Source organism: Pseudophryne corroboree, unplaced genomic scaffold, assembly GCF_028390025.1.
Source record: "Pseudophryne corroboree isolate aPseCor3 unplaced genomic scaffold, aPseCor3.hap2 scaffold_472, whole genome shotgun sequence".
Taxonomy (NCBI): Eukaryota; Metazoa; Chordata; class Amphibia; order Anura; family Myobatrachidae; genus Pseudophryne; species Pseudophryne corroboree.
Window position 1 is genome coordinate 198,639 of NW_026970084.1, and position 13,857 is coordinate 212,495.

General features: G+C 48.9%; 2 non-coding genes and 1 pseudogene across 2 annotated transcripts; 2 read left to right on the top strand and 1 right to left on the bottom strand.

Annotated features, from left to right (window-relative positions):
• Positions 1-10,033: 10,033 nt before the first annotated feature.
• On the bottom strand, positions 10,034-10,198 carry LOC135028009 (U1 spliceosomal RNA). Its single transcript, XR_010224375.1, has one exon. It is a non-coding gene; the product is annotated as a U1 spliceosomal RNA (small nuclear RNA).
• Positions 10,199-13,086: 2,888 nt separating this feature from the next.
• On the top strand, positions 13,087-13,250 carry LOC135028040 (U1 spliceosomal RNA). The gene has a single exon (XR_010224406.1). It is a non-coding gene; the product is annotated as a U1 spliceosomal RNA (small nuclear RNA).
• Positions 13,251-13,402: 152 nt separating this feature from the next.
• Positions 13,403-13,544, top strand: LOC135028004 (U1 spliceosomal RNA; annotated as a pseudogene).
• Positions 13,545-13,857: the final 313 nt, after the last annotated feature.

Here is a 13,857-nt window from a genome sequence, read left to right on the forward strand (position 1 = left end):
GTCTCTTGACTTGACCAAAGACCTTGGAAATTTCTTCCCTGTGTGACTGCTCCCCAACCTTGGAGGCTTGCATCTGTGGTCACCAGGATCCAGTCCTAAATGCCGAATCTGCGTCACTCGAGACAGTGAGCACTCTGCAGCCACCACAGGAGTGATACCCTGACCCTGGGGGACAGGGTGATCAACCAATGCATCTGTAAATGTGACCCGGACCACTTGTCCAGTAGGTCCCATTGGAAAGTCCTCGCATGGAACCTGCCGAATGGAATGGCTTCGTATGATGCCACCATCTTTCCCAGGACTCGAGTGCAGTGATGCACTGACACAAGTTTTGGTTTCAATAGGTTCCTGACAAGAGTCATGAGTTCCTGGGCCTTTTCTATCGGGAGATAAACCCTCTTCTGGTCTGTGTCCAGAATCATGCCCAAGAAAGACAGACGAGTCGTAGGAACCAACTGCGACTTTGGGATATTGAAAATCCAGCCGAAAATCCAGTGAAAGTGATACGCTGTTCAGCAACTGCTCTCTTGATCTCGCTTTTATGAGATCGCTCAAGTACGGGATAATTGTGACACCTTGCTTGCGCAGGAGAACCATCATTTCCGCCATTACCTTGGTGAAAATTCTCTGGGCCGTGGAGAGACCAAACAGCAACGTCTGAAATTGGCAATGACAGTCCTGTACCGCAAATCTGAGGTACGCCTGATGAGATGGATAAATGGGAACATGAAGGTATGCATCCTGTACACAAATGCGGACAACAGGTGTCAAGCCATGTGTTGCCTTTGTCAAGCTGTAATAAGTAGGGGTAAGGACGTTAACCACCTCAGAACATCCTCCCTTATACGTCACCTGCAGCGCATTAATCATAAGTCAGTGACAAGTTCAAAAACTTTGGATGACAGCGGAAGCAGTCCACTGACCTCTAAATCCCTTCCTCTTGTAACCAAGCTCCTGCAAACCACACCACCAACTCCCTCAGTGTCAATTTCCTCCTTAGACAGGAAAGCCAATAGTCCTGCAGGCCATGTCACTGGCACGTCTGACGAGTCCTCTCCTGCCTGGGATTCCTCCGATGCATCCTTGAGTGTAACGCCTACTGCTGCTGGCGCTGCTGTTGTTGCTGCTGGGAGTCGATCGTCATCCCAGAGGGGAAGTCGGAAGACCACTTGTACTACTTCCAGTAGGCAATTGACTGTCCAACAGTCCTTTGCGAGGAAGATGAAATATCACAGCAGTCATCCTGCTGCAAAGCGGATAACTCAGGTCTTGTCAGCCTGGGTGGTGAGAAACGTGGTTCCGGTACCCATCGTTAATTCAGAGGCAACTAGAGACTTGATTGAGGTACTGTGTCCCCGGTACCAAATGCCATCTAGGTTCCATTTCTCTAGGCAGGCGATACCGAAAATGTATACAGACCTCAAAAAAGAGTCACCAGTGTCCTAAAAAATGCAGTTGTACCCAATGTCCACTAGTCCACATGTCCGTGGTTAAGTGGAGCAGGGCAGACTCAGGGCTATATGACTGTGACAGCCCACTGGGTAGATGTATTGCCTCCCGCAGCAAGAACAGCAGCGGCGGCACCAGTAGCAGCATCTCGCAAATGCCAACTCGTTCCTAGGCAGGCTACGCTTTGTATCACCGCTTTCCATAAGAGGCACACAGCTGACAACCTCTTACGGAAACTGAGGAACATCATCGCAGAATGGCTTACCCCAATTGGACTCTCCTGGGGATTTGTGACATCGGACAACGCCACCAATATTGTGCGTACATTACATCTGGGCAAATTCCAGCACGTCCCATGTTTTGCACATACATTGAATTTGGTGGTGCAGAATTATTTAAAAAACGACAGGGGCGTGCAAGAGATGCTGTCGGTGGCCCGAAGAATTGCGGGCCACTTTCTGCATTCAGCCACCGCGTGCCGAAGACTGGAGCACCACCAAACATTCCTGAACCTGCCCTGCCATCTTCTGAAGCAAGAGGTGGTAACGAGGTGGAATTCAACCCTCTATATGCTTCAGAGGATGGAGGAGCAGCAAAAGGCCATTCAAGCCTATACATCTACTCACGATATAGGCAAAGTAGGGGGAATGCACCTGACTCAAGCGCAGTGGAGAATGATTTCAACGTTGTGCAAGGTTCTGCAACCCTTTGAACTTGCCACACGTGAAGTCAGTTCAGACACTGCCAGCCTGAGTCAGGTCATTCCCCTCATCAGGCTTTTGCAGAAGAAGCTGGAGACATTGAAGGAGGAGCTAAAACAGAGCGATTCCGCTAGGCATGTGGGACTTGTGGATGGAGCCCTTAATTCGCTTAACCAGGATTCAATCTGTTGAAATCAGAGCAATACATTTTGGCCACCGTACTCGATCCTAGATTTAAAACCTACATTGTATCTCTCTTTCCGGCAGACACAAGTCTGCAGAGGTTCAAAGACCTGCTGGTGAGAAAATTGTCAAGTCAAGCGGAACGTGACCCATCAACAGCTCCTCCTTCACATTCTCCCGCAACTGGGGGTGCGAGGAAAAGGCTAAGAATTCCGAGCCCACCCGCTGGCGGTGATGCAGGGCAGTCTGGAGTGAGTGCTGACATCTGGTCCGGACTGAAGGACCTGGCAACGATTACTGACATGTCGTCTACTGTCACTGCATATGATTCTGTCACCTTTGAAAGAATGGTGGAGGATTATATGAGTGACCGCATCCAGGTAGGCACGTCAGACAGTCCGTATGTATACTGGCCGGAAAAAGAGGCAATTTGGAGGCCCTTGGACAAACTTACTTTATTCTACCTAAGTTGCCCTCCCTCCAGTGTGTACTCCAAAAGAGTGTTTAGTGCAGCCGCTCACCTTGTCAGCAATCGGTGTACGAGCTTACTTCCAGAAAATGTGGAGAAGATGATGATCATCAAAATGAATTATAATCAATTCCTCCGTGGAGACATTCACCAGCAATTGCCTCCAGAAAGTACACAGGGATCTGAGATGGTGGATTCCAGTGGGGACGAATTAATAATCTGTGAGGAGGGCGATGTACACAGTGAAAGGGGTGAGGAATCGGAGGATGATGAGGTGGACATCTTGCCTCTGTAGAGCCAGTTTGTGCAAGGAGAGATTGATTGCTTCTTTTTTGGTGGGGGCCCAAACCACCCAGTCATTTCAGTCAGCCGTGTGGCAGACCCTGTTGCTGAAATGATGGGTTCGTCAATGTTTTTCTTTTCAATCTAAGCCCCTGCAGTTTTCTGTAAGAATCTGCTTCGCTATGATGATCAACAAGTCACAAGGGCAAACACTCAGGGCTGGAGGCGTAGATCTTAGGACCAGCTGCTACAAGCATGGCAAAGGTGTCACTATCATTGGTGACACCCAGAGAGGCAGCGAGGGAGATTGTAATGCAGTGCGCGCAGATAAGCAGCGCAATGGTAAAAAGGAGGCATGGTCTCATAGGTAGGGGTGTGGCCTGTTGGCCTGAATCTCCATTTTGTTGCTCCGGGTATCCCGGGGGTTGGGGGCTGCACCCGGGGACTAGTGTGTGAGTGGTGCTGGCTCCTGCACAGTGACAGAAACTGGGTGTTGCACGTAATGTCACAGTGAAACACCCATATTCTGTCACTGAAGAGGAGCCGGCACTTTGGTGTCACCCCCCTTGGCGGGTGACACTCGGGTGTGGGCCGCAACCCCATTGTGATGCCACTGACCCATGGAAAGCTTTACGTGGCTTACCCATGTGTTAGTAGCCCCAAGCATCTTTTGTGTTAGTCCCTGAAGAAAAACTTCAAATATTTACAAATAAATTTTGTAATCAATGGGCCTAATTCAGTAAGGATTGCAAATTCCGCTAAGTAACAGAATTTGCAATCCTTTGGTTCACATGCTGGGGCCACCCAGCATGCCGCCTCCCTTCTTGACCACGCTGAAATTGCAGTCGCAGTGCAGTTCAGCGTGATCATAAAAAATGGGTTAGCCTCCAGTTGGTGCAGACTGTATGTGTGCGCAGGAAGCCGCCACCATTTTTGTGATCGCAGCTGCTGCATGTGATGTCATGCAGCCGCTCTGACCACGCCTCCTGTTTCTCCGTTGCCGACCCCATTTTGAAGCCCTGCCCACGCACCGCTCCATCTCCGACTTAGAAACGGAGTGTTGCTGACCCCCCCCCCCAGCACCGATTGACAGTTAGAGGCGATCGCATTATCTGCGGGGTGCCGCAGAAAATGCAGGCGCATGCGTATGCTCTTAGCAATTTTTGCAGTTAGATTGCTTATTGCGATTGCAATCCAACCTGAATCAGGCTCTATTACCTATCAGGAAAAAAACTGTGTTCCCTAATGCACACCGAGTGAATAATATTGCTATATAATAATGGTCAGATAATACGGAGATCTTAGTTGCGCATATCTGCAGATATAGGGTTAAGCCCCCAGGCCGATCGACAAGGCTTCTCCGTCACTGGGGGTCCCTAATACTAGGTATGGGCCCGGGGCGCAGGACCCCACAATGTCGGCACAGGTCGGCCACCCCAGGTCAGCACACAGGTGAAAATTAATAGGGGTTAATAAGAAGCACAGAAGTGCTGTGTAAGTGGTGTGATTAAAATAATATATACAAAGTGATAGGAAAAATAATAAGTGTTAATAAAGTGTTAGGGTGTGCCGACCTGCAGCAGCCCACCCATACCGACACAGGGGCCACTGCACCCCACACCCACCCCATAAATAATTACATATATATATCTGGGTTAAATTCCCAGTGTAAGGCCACATGGTAATGGCACCTACAGCATCTGAGAGCCAGCTTACCTGGGGATACCCCTGGCTTCCCCTATGGCACTACTAGATTCAGCAATCCCTCCTAATGCTGACCCATTTGTGCCTCTCTATATACAATACACAAGGTGGAAAGCTGCTCAATCAGATTGTAATGTCACTCAGGTGCTAAAAGGGGAGGGGTAATTCTGTGTAGGAAAAAAACTGTGTTCCCTAATGCACACCGAGTGAATAATATTGCTATATAATAATGGTCAGAAAATACGGAGATCTTAGTTGCGTATATCTGCAGATATAGGGTTAAGCCCCCAGGCCGATCGACAAGGCTTCTCCGTCACTGGGGGTCCCTAATACTAGGTATGGGCCCGGGGCGCAGGACCCCACAATGTCGGCACAGGTCGGCCACCCCAGGTCAGCACACAGGTGAAAATTAATAGGGGTTAATAAGAAGCACAGAGGTGCTATGTAAGTGGTGTGATTAAAATAATATATACAAAGTGATAGGAAAAATAATAAGTGTTAATAAAGTGTTAGGGTGTGCCGACCTGCAGCAGCCCACCCATACCGACACAGGGGCCACTGCACCCCACACCCACCCCATAAATAATTACATATATATATCTGGGTTAAATTCCCAGTGTAAGGCCACATGGTAATGGCACCTACAGCATCTGAGAGCCAGCTTACCTGGGGATACCCCTGGCTTCCCCTATGGCACTACTAGAGTCAGCAATCCCTCCCAATGCTGACCCATTTGTGCCTCTCTATATACAATACACAAGGTGGAAAGCTGCTCAATCAGATTGTAATGTCACTCAGGTGCTAAAAGGGGAGGGGTAATTCTGTGTAGGAAAAAAACTGTGTTCTCTAATGCACACCGAGTGAATAATATTGCTATATAATAATGGTCAGATAATACGGAGATCTTAGTTGTGTATATCTGCAGATATAGGGTTAAGCCCCCAGGCCGATCGACAAGGCTTCTCCATCACTGGGGGTCCCTAATACTAGGTATGGGCCCGGGGCGCAGGACCCCACAATGTCGGCACAGGTCGGCCACCCCAGGTCAGCACACAGGTGAAAATTAATAGGGGTTAATAAGAAGCACAGAAGTGCTGTGTAAGTGGTGTGATTAAAATAATATATACAAAGTGATAGGAAAAATAATAAGTGTTAATAAAGTGTTAGGGTGTGCCGACCTGCAGCAGCCCACCCATACCGACACAGGGGCCACTGCACCCCACACCCACCCCATAAATAATTACATATATATATCTGGGTTAAATTCCCAGTGTAAGGCCACATGGTAATGGCACCTACAGCATCTGAGAGCCAGCTTACCTGGGGATACCCCTGCCTTCCCCTATGGCACTACTAGAGTCAGCAATCCCTCCTAATGCTGACCCATTTGTGCCTCTCTATATACAATACACAAGGTGGAAAGCTGCTCAATCAGATTGTAATGTCACTCAGGTGCTAAAAGGGGAGGGGTAATTCTGTGTAGGAAAAAAACTGTGTTCCCTAATGCACACCGAGTGAATAATATTGCTATATAATAATGGTCAGATAATACGGAGATCTTAGTTGCGTATATCTGCAGATATAGGGTTAAGCCCCCAGGCCGATCGACAAGGCTTCTCCGTCACTGGGGGTCCCTAATACTAGGTATGGGCCCGGGGCGCAGGACCCCACAATGTCGGTACAGGTCGGCCACCCCAGGTCAGCACACAGGTGAAAATTAATAGGGGTTAATAAGAAGCACAGAAGTGCTATGTAAGTGGTGTGATTAAAATAATATATACAAAGTGATAGGAAAAATAATAAGTGTTAATAAAGTGTTAGGGTGTGCCGACCTGCAGCAGCCCACCCATACCGACACAGGGGCCACTGCACCCCACACCCACCCCATAAATAATTACATATATATATCTGGGTTAAATTCCCAGTGTAAGGCCACATGGTAATGGCACCTACAGCATCTGAGAGCCAGCTTACCTGGGGATACCCCTGCCTTCCCCTATGGCACTACTAGAGTCAGCAATCCCTCCTAATGCTGACCCATTTGTGCCTCTCTATATACAATACACAAGGTGGAAAGCTGCTCAATCAGATTGTAATGTCACTCAGGTGCTAAAAGGGGAGGGGTAATTCTGTGTAGGAAAAAAACTGTGTTCCCTAATGCACACCGAGTGAATAATATTGCTATATAATAATGGTCAGATAATACGGAGATCTTAGTTGCGTATATCTGCAGATATAGGGTTAAGCCCCCAGGCCGATCGACAAGGCTTCTCCGTCACTGGGGGTCCCTAATACTAGGTATGGGCCCGGGGCGCAGGACCCCACAATGTCGGCACAGGTCGGCCACCCCAGGTCAGCACACAGGTGAAAATTAATAGGGGTTAATAAGAAGCACAGAAGTGCTATGTAAGTGGTGTGATTAAAATAATATATACAAAGTGATAGGAAAAATAATAAGTGTTAATAAAGTGTTAGGGTGTGCCGACCTGCAGCAGCCCACCCATACCGACACAGGGGCCACTGCACCCCACACCCACCCCATAAATAATTACATATATATATCTGGGTTAAATTCCCAGTGTAAGGCCACATGGTAATGGCACCTACAGCATCTGAGAGCCAGCTTACCTGGGGATACCCCTGCCTTCCCCTATGGCACTACTAGAGTCAGCAATCCCTCCTAATGCTGACCCATTTGTGCCTCTCTATATACAATACACAAGGTGGAAAGCTGCTCAATCAGATTGTAATGTCACTCAGGTGCTAAAAGGGGAGGGGTAATTCTGTGTAGGAAAAAAACTGTGTTCCCTAATGCACACCGAGTGAATAATATTGCTATATAATATTGGTCAGATAATACGGAGATCTTAGTTGCGTATATCTGCAGATATAGGGTTAAGCCCCCAGGCCGATCGACAAGGCTTCTCCGTCACTGGGGGTCCCTAATACTAGGTATGGGCCCGGGGCGCAGGACCCCACAATGTCGGCACAGGTCGGCCACCCCAGGTCAGCACACAGGTGAAAATTAATAGGGGTTAATAAGAAGCACAGAAGTGCTATGTAAGTGGTGTGATTAAAATAATATATACAAAGTGATAGGAAAAATAATAAGTGTTAATAAAGTGTTAGGGTGTGCCGACCTGCAGCAGCCCACCCATACCGACACAGGGGCCACTGCACCCCACACCCACCCCATAAATAATTACATATATATATCTGGGTTAAATTCCCAGTGTAAGGCCACATGGTAATGGCACCTACAGCATCTGAGAGCCAGCTTACCTGGGGATACCCCTGCCTTCCCCTATGGCACTACTAGAGTCAGCAATCCCTCCTAATGCTGACCCATTTGTGCCTCTCTATATACAATACACAAGGTGGAAAGCTGCTCAATCAGATTGTAATGTCACTCAGGTGCTAAAAGGGGAGGGGTAATTCTGTGTAGGAAAAAAACTGTGTTCCCTAATGCACACCGAGTGAATAATATTGCTATATAATAATGGTCAGATAATACGTAGATCTTAGTTGCGTATATCTGCAGATATAGGGTTAAGCCCCCAGGCCGATCGACAAGGCTTCTCCGTCACTGGGGGTCCCTAATACTAGGTATGGGCCCGGGGCGCAGGACCCCACAATGTCGGCACAGGTCGGCCACCCCAGGTCAGCACACAGGTGAAAATTAATAGGGGTTAATAAGAAGCACAGAAGTGCTATGTAAGTGGTGTGATTAAAATAATATATACAAAGTGATAGGAAAAATAATAAGTGTTAATAAAGTGTTAGGGTGTGCCGACCTGCAGCAGCCCACCCATACCGACACAGGGGCCACTGCACCCCACACCCACCACATAAATAATTACATATATATATCTGGGTTAAATTCCCAGTGTAAGGCCACATGGTAATGGCACCTACAGCATCTGAGAGCTAGCTTACCTGGGGATACCCCTGGAGGGCAGTGTGTGTGTGACTGACCTTAGGAAGAAACCGGAGCCTCCGCTGCAGTGACCCAGCAACCAGGGCACGGGAGTATACTGCGCCGCTGGGAGTGATGGAGCTGCAGTAAAGATGTCTATTAGACCTAGCCTGCTGCAGCCCTTGTAGATTCTTATAAAAAAAGTTCTTCTTTTCTTGTCAAAATTAATAGCTAAGAATAGGCTGCCTGAGGCAGCCCCCTGTTAAGTGGCCTGCTACTGAAGGCACCAACTACAAACTGAGCTCCCTGTTCATGGAAGCGAGGTTATAGAGGAGGGGGCGCTGAGCATCTTGGGAACAGTCAAAAGCTTTGAGCCTGTTGGTGCCTCAGATCAAGATCCTACTCTACACCCCAATGTGAATCCTTGTGGAGTCCAGTGTACCCCACAGAAGAAATGAATGTGTCACACCCATTGGCAGCAACATTAGAATAGCTGCTGATGGGCACAATTGAGAAAGGAAGGGGGGAAAACATTTGAATCCAGCACATATATGTAATTTGAATATGTAATTTGTACCTTCCTACTTTAAAATGTAATGGATGAACCTCACCCTGTGAGAACTATCTTCATGATCAAGAGATCTCATACGCAAGAAAAGCATGTGTTGAGATAGGGCTGTGGAGGGCGGCTGCTCGGGCACACCCCCGTCAAGTTGAGGAGATTCAACTGAGGAAGCACAAGAAAACTCTTGTCTGGGGACAACAACTACAGGGAGACCACATATTTTCAGATAAACATGAGAGGGCGGAAGGCTGCCTAATACTGAAGCACCCACAAACATCAATCCATATGCAACAACTAGTGCAAGCATTCCTGGGGAAAGGTCTGCAGCAGACGGATTTGCATACGGTGATGTCATCCAAGCAGTAGGCCAAAGTTGGCTGGAACCCTCATCTGCATATGAAAAGAGAAAAGGGGCGCTTGCATGACCCCTAGTTCGCATTGAACACCCCCACCCTCCTTCGGTGTGGGGCTCATGTTGGCCATGCCCCTGCCCCTGAAGCATTCAAGCTGATTTCTTGCAGCAGCTGGGCACTGTAACAGCTCCAGAGCTGCTCTGTAAGGCAAGTAAAAGGGCGTGGGCCCTGCAGCACTACCTGTAGTTCGCATTGTGCGTTGGAAGGCACAAAGTAAGCAGACGGGAGAAGTCAGGATAGTGCGCAAGGGCATAGAAGGGAGGGGCTCAAGAAAAGAGAAGTGGAAACAGACAGCAAACTAGGCTGGAGAGAGACCTGAGACAAAGAGATCTGAATTAAACCAGAGCCAACCAGGGGAAAGCACAAATGCAGTCCCCCCCCTACCACAAATTATGCAGTCGAGTTTCCCACATTTGGGGAAATCACAGAGGTCAGCATACCCAGAATGCAATGAATGAACCTCACCCTGGGAAAACAATCTTCATGACCATGGTATCACCTATGCAAAATAAGTATGATTTGAGATAGGGCTGGGGAGGGCCGCTGCTCAGGCACACCTCCGTCAAGTAAAGGAGATTCAACTGAGGCAGCACAAGGGAACTCTCATCTGGGGACAACAACTGCAGGGAGAACACATTTTCAGACGAATGTGGGAGGGCAGAAGGCTGCCTAATACTGAAGCACCCCCCAAACAACAAACCAAATGCAACAGCTAGTGCAAGCATTCCTGGGGGAAGGCCTGCAGCAGATGGATTCGCATATGGTGATGTCATCCAAGCAATGGGCATAGTTGGCTGCAACCCTCGTCTGCATATGAAAAGAGAAAATGGTCACGCAGGGCATGGCGGCCTTTGTGGGGTTGCGCTTGGATGACCCCTAGATCGCTTTATACACCCCCATCAGTGTGGGGCTCATGTTGGCCATGCCCAAGCCCCTGAAGCATTCAAGCTGATTTCTTGCAGCAGCTGGACCCAGTAACAGCTCCAGAGTTGCTCTACAAGACAAGTAAAAGGGTGTGAGCCCTGCAGCACCACCTGTAGTTTGCATACACACATATATAGGACAGCATCTCTTATATGCCCCAGGGGCAATAAAATAGTAGCCTTATCTAGGGTATCCGTCCATGCCGCTACAGCACTACACACCCAGGCCGACGCAATTGCCGGTCTGAGTAAGGTACCTGAATGTGTATAAATGGACTTCAGGGTAATCTCCTGTTTGCGGTCAGCAGACTCTTTGAGGGAAGCCGTATCCTGGGACGGGAGGGCTACCTTCTTGGATAAGCGTGTTAATGCTTTGTCCACCCAAGGGGAGGATTCCCATCGTAACCTATCCGTTGATGGGAAAGGATACGCCATAAGAATCCTTTTGGAAATCTGCAGGGGATTCCCAAGCTTTTTCACATAACTCGTTTAGCTCGTGTGAGGGGGGAAAGGTTACCTCAGGCTTCTTTACCTTGTACATATGTACCCTCTTGTCAGGGATAGGGGGCTCCTCTGTGATGTGCAAAACATTTTTTATTGCCATAATCATATATCAAATGTATTTTGCCAATTTTGGCTGTAACTTTGCATCATCGTAATCGACAATGGAGTCAGAATCCGTGTCGGTATCTGTGTCAACAATCTGGATAGTGGGCGCTTATGAGACCCTGACAGTCCCTGCGACATAGGATCAGGCATGGGTTGAGACCCTGACTGTCGCAAAGCTTCAGCCTTGTCTAATCTTTTGTGCAATGAGTTTACACTAGCATTTAAAACATTCCACATATCCATCCAGTCAGGTGTCGGCGGAGACACCACGTTCATTTGCTCCCGCTCCTCTCTAATATAGCCTTCTTCCTCAGACATGTCGACACACGCGTACCGACACACCACACACACAGGGAATACTTTTACTGAAGACATTTCCCCCACAAGGCCCTTTGGAGAGACAGAGAGAGAGTATGCCAGCACATACCCCAGCGCTATATAACCCAGGAATAGCACAGTAACTTAATGTTTGCACAGTAGCGCTGCTGTATGTAATTTGCGCCGAATTATGTGCCCCCCCCCCTCTCTTTTCAACCCTCTTGTCTACCGTGGTATAAGCAGGGGAGAGTCCGGGGAGCTTCCTCTCAGCGGTGCTGTGGAGAAAAAATGGCGCTGGTGATTGCTGAGGGAGAAGCCCCGCCCCCTCGGCGGCGGGCTTCTGTCCCGTTTAAACTGTACAATTGGCGGGGGCTCATACATATATACAGTGCCCAGCTGTATATATGTTATATTTTTGCCAAAAAGAGGTTTATATTGCAGCCCAGGGCGCCCCCCCTGCGCCCTGCACCCTTACAGTGACCGGAGTATGTGAGGTGTATGGGAGCAATGTCGCACAGCTGCAGTGCTGTGCGTTACCTCAATGAAGATCATGAAGTCCTCTGCCGCCTCTGAAGTCTTCTTTTCTTCTCATACTCACCCGGCTTCTATCTTCCGGCTCTGCGAGGGGGACGGACGGCGAGGGTGAGATCCTGCGTACCAATCCCTTTGGAGCTAATCCCTTTGGAGCTAATGGTGTCCAGTAGCTTAAGAAGCAGGACCTTGCAACTCGGAGAGTAGGGCTGCTTCTCCCCCCTCAGTCCCTCGATGCAGGGAGTCTGTTGCCAGCAGTGCTCCCTGAAAATTAAAAACCTAGCAAAATACTTTCTGTCAGAAAGCTCAGGAGAGCTCCTGAAAAGCACCCAGTCTCCACTGGGCACAGTATCAAACTGAGGTATGGAGGAGGGGCATAGAGGGAGGAGCCAGTGCACACCCAGAACTAAAGTCTTTCTTAAAGTGCCCATGTCTCCTGCGGAGCCCGTCTATCCCCATGGTCCTTACGGAGTCCCAAGAATCCTCTAGGACGTTAGAGAAAATAGGATTTTAATACCTACCGGTAAATCCTTTTCTCTTAGTCCGTAGAGGATGCTGGGCACCCGTCCCAGTGCGTACTGTGTCTGCAGTTATTAAATGGCCCTTAACTCCAGAACATTTATGTGGAGACAACTTTCCCGACTTGACCATCTTCCTTGGACGTTTTCCCCCTGTGTGACTGCTCCCCAGCCTCGGAGGGCTGCATCCATGGTCCCTAGGATCCAGTCCTGGATCCCGAACCTTCGCCCCTCTAGGAGGTGAGAACTGTGCAGCCACCAATGGAGTGAGATTCTGGTCTTGGAAGACAGGATTATCCTCCGGTGCGTGTGTAGGTGGGATCCGGACCACTTGTCCAACAGGTCCCACTGGAACAGTAAAGCCACGCCCATCCCAACGAAGCCACACACCCTATTTTGCGGCGCGCGCACATTTATCCCTTTAATAGTGCCAATTGTGGGGAGCGCCAAAGAATTTTTTGGCTTGGGGGAGAAAAATTTCTAGTTACGCCACTGATCCCAAATCATACTTATTTTGCATAGGAGATACCATGGTCATGAAGATTGTTCTCCCAGGGTGAGGTTCATTCATTGCATTCTGGGTATGCTGACCCCTGTAATTTCCCCAAATGTGGGAAACTCGACTGCATTATTTGTGGTAGTGGGGGACTGTGTTTGTGCTTTCCTCTGGTCAGCTCTGGTAAAAGTCAGATTTCTTTGTCTCAGATTTTCCTCTAGCCTTGTTCTTCTTTCGAGAGTTCCCTTGTGCTGCCTCAGTTGGATTTCCTTCACTTGACAGGGGGGTGCCCGAGCAGCGACCCTCCCCAGCTCTAGCCCAACTCCTACTTACCTGCCAGGTGAGATACTATGCTCATGAAGTTGCTTCTCCCAGGGCAAGGCTCACCCATTGCACTCTGGGTGTGCTGCCCCTGCGATTTCCGCAAATGTGGGAAACTTGACTGCATAATTTGTGTTTCCCCTGGTCGGCTCTCATATGATTCAGATCTCTTTGTCTCAGGTCTCTCTCCAGCCTAGTTTGCTGTCTGTTTCCACTTCTTTTTTCTTGAGCCCCTCCCGTCAATACCCTTGTGCACTATCCTGACTTCTCCTCCCGTCTGCTTACTTTGTGCCTTCCAATGCACAATGCAATCTACAGGTAGTGCTGCAGGGCCCACACCTTTTTACTTGCCTTACAGAGCAGCTCTGGAGCTATTACAGTGCCCAGCTGCTGCAAGAAATCAGCTTGAATGCTTCAGGGGCTGGGGCATGGCCAACATGAGCCCCACACCGAAGGAGG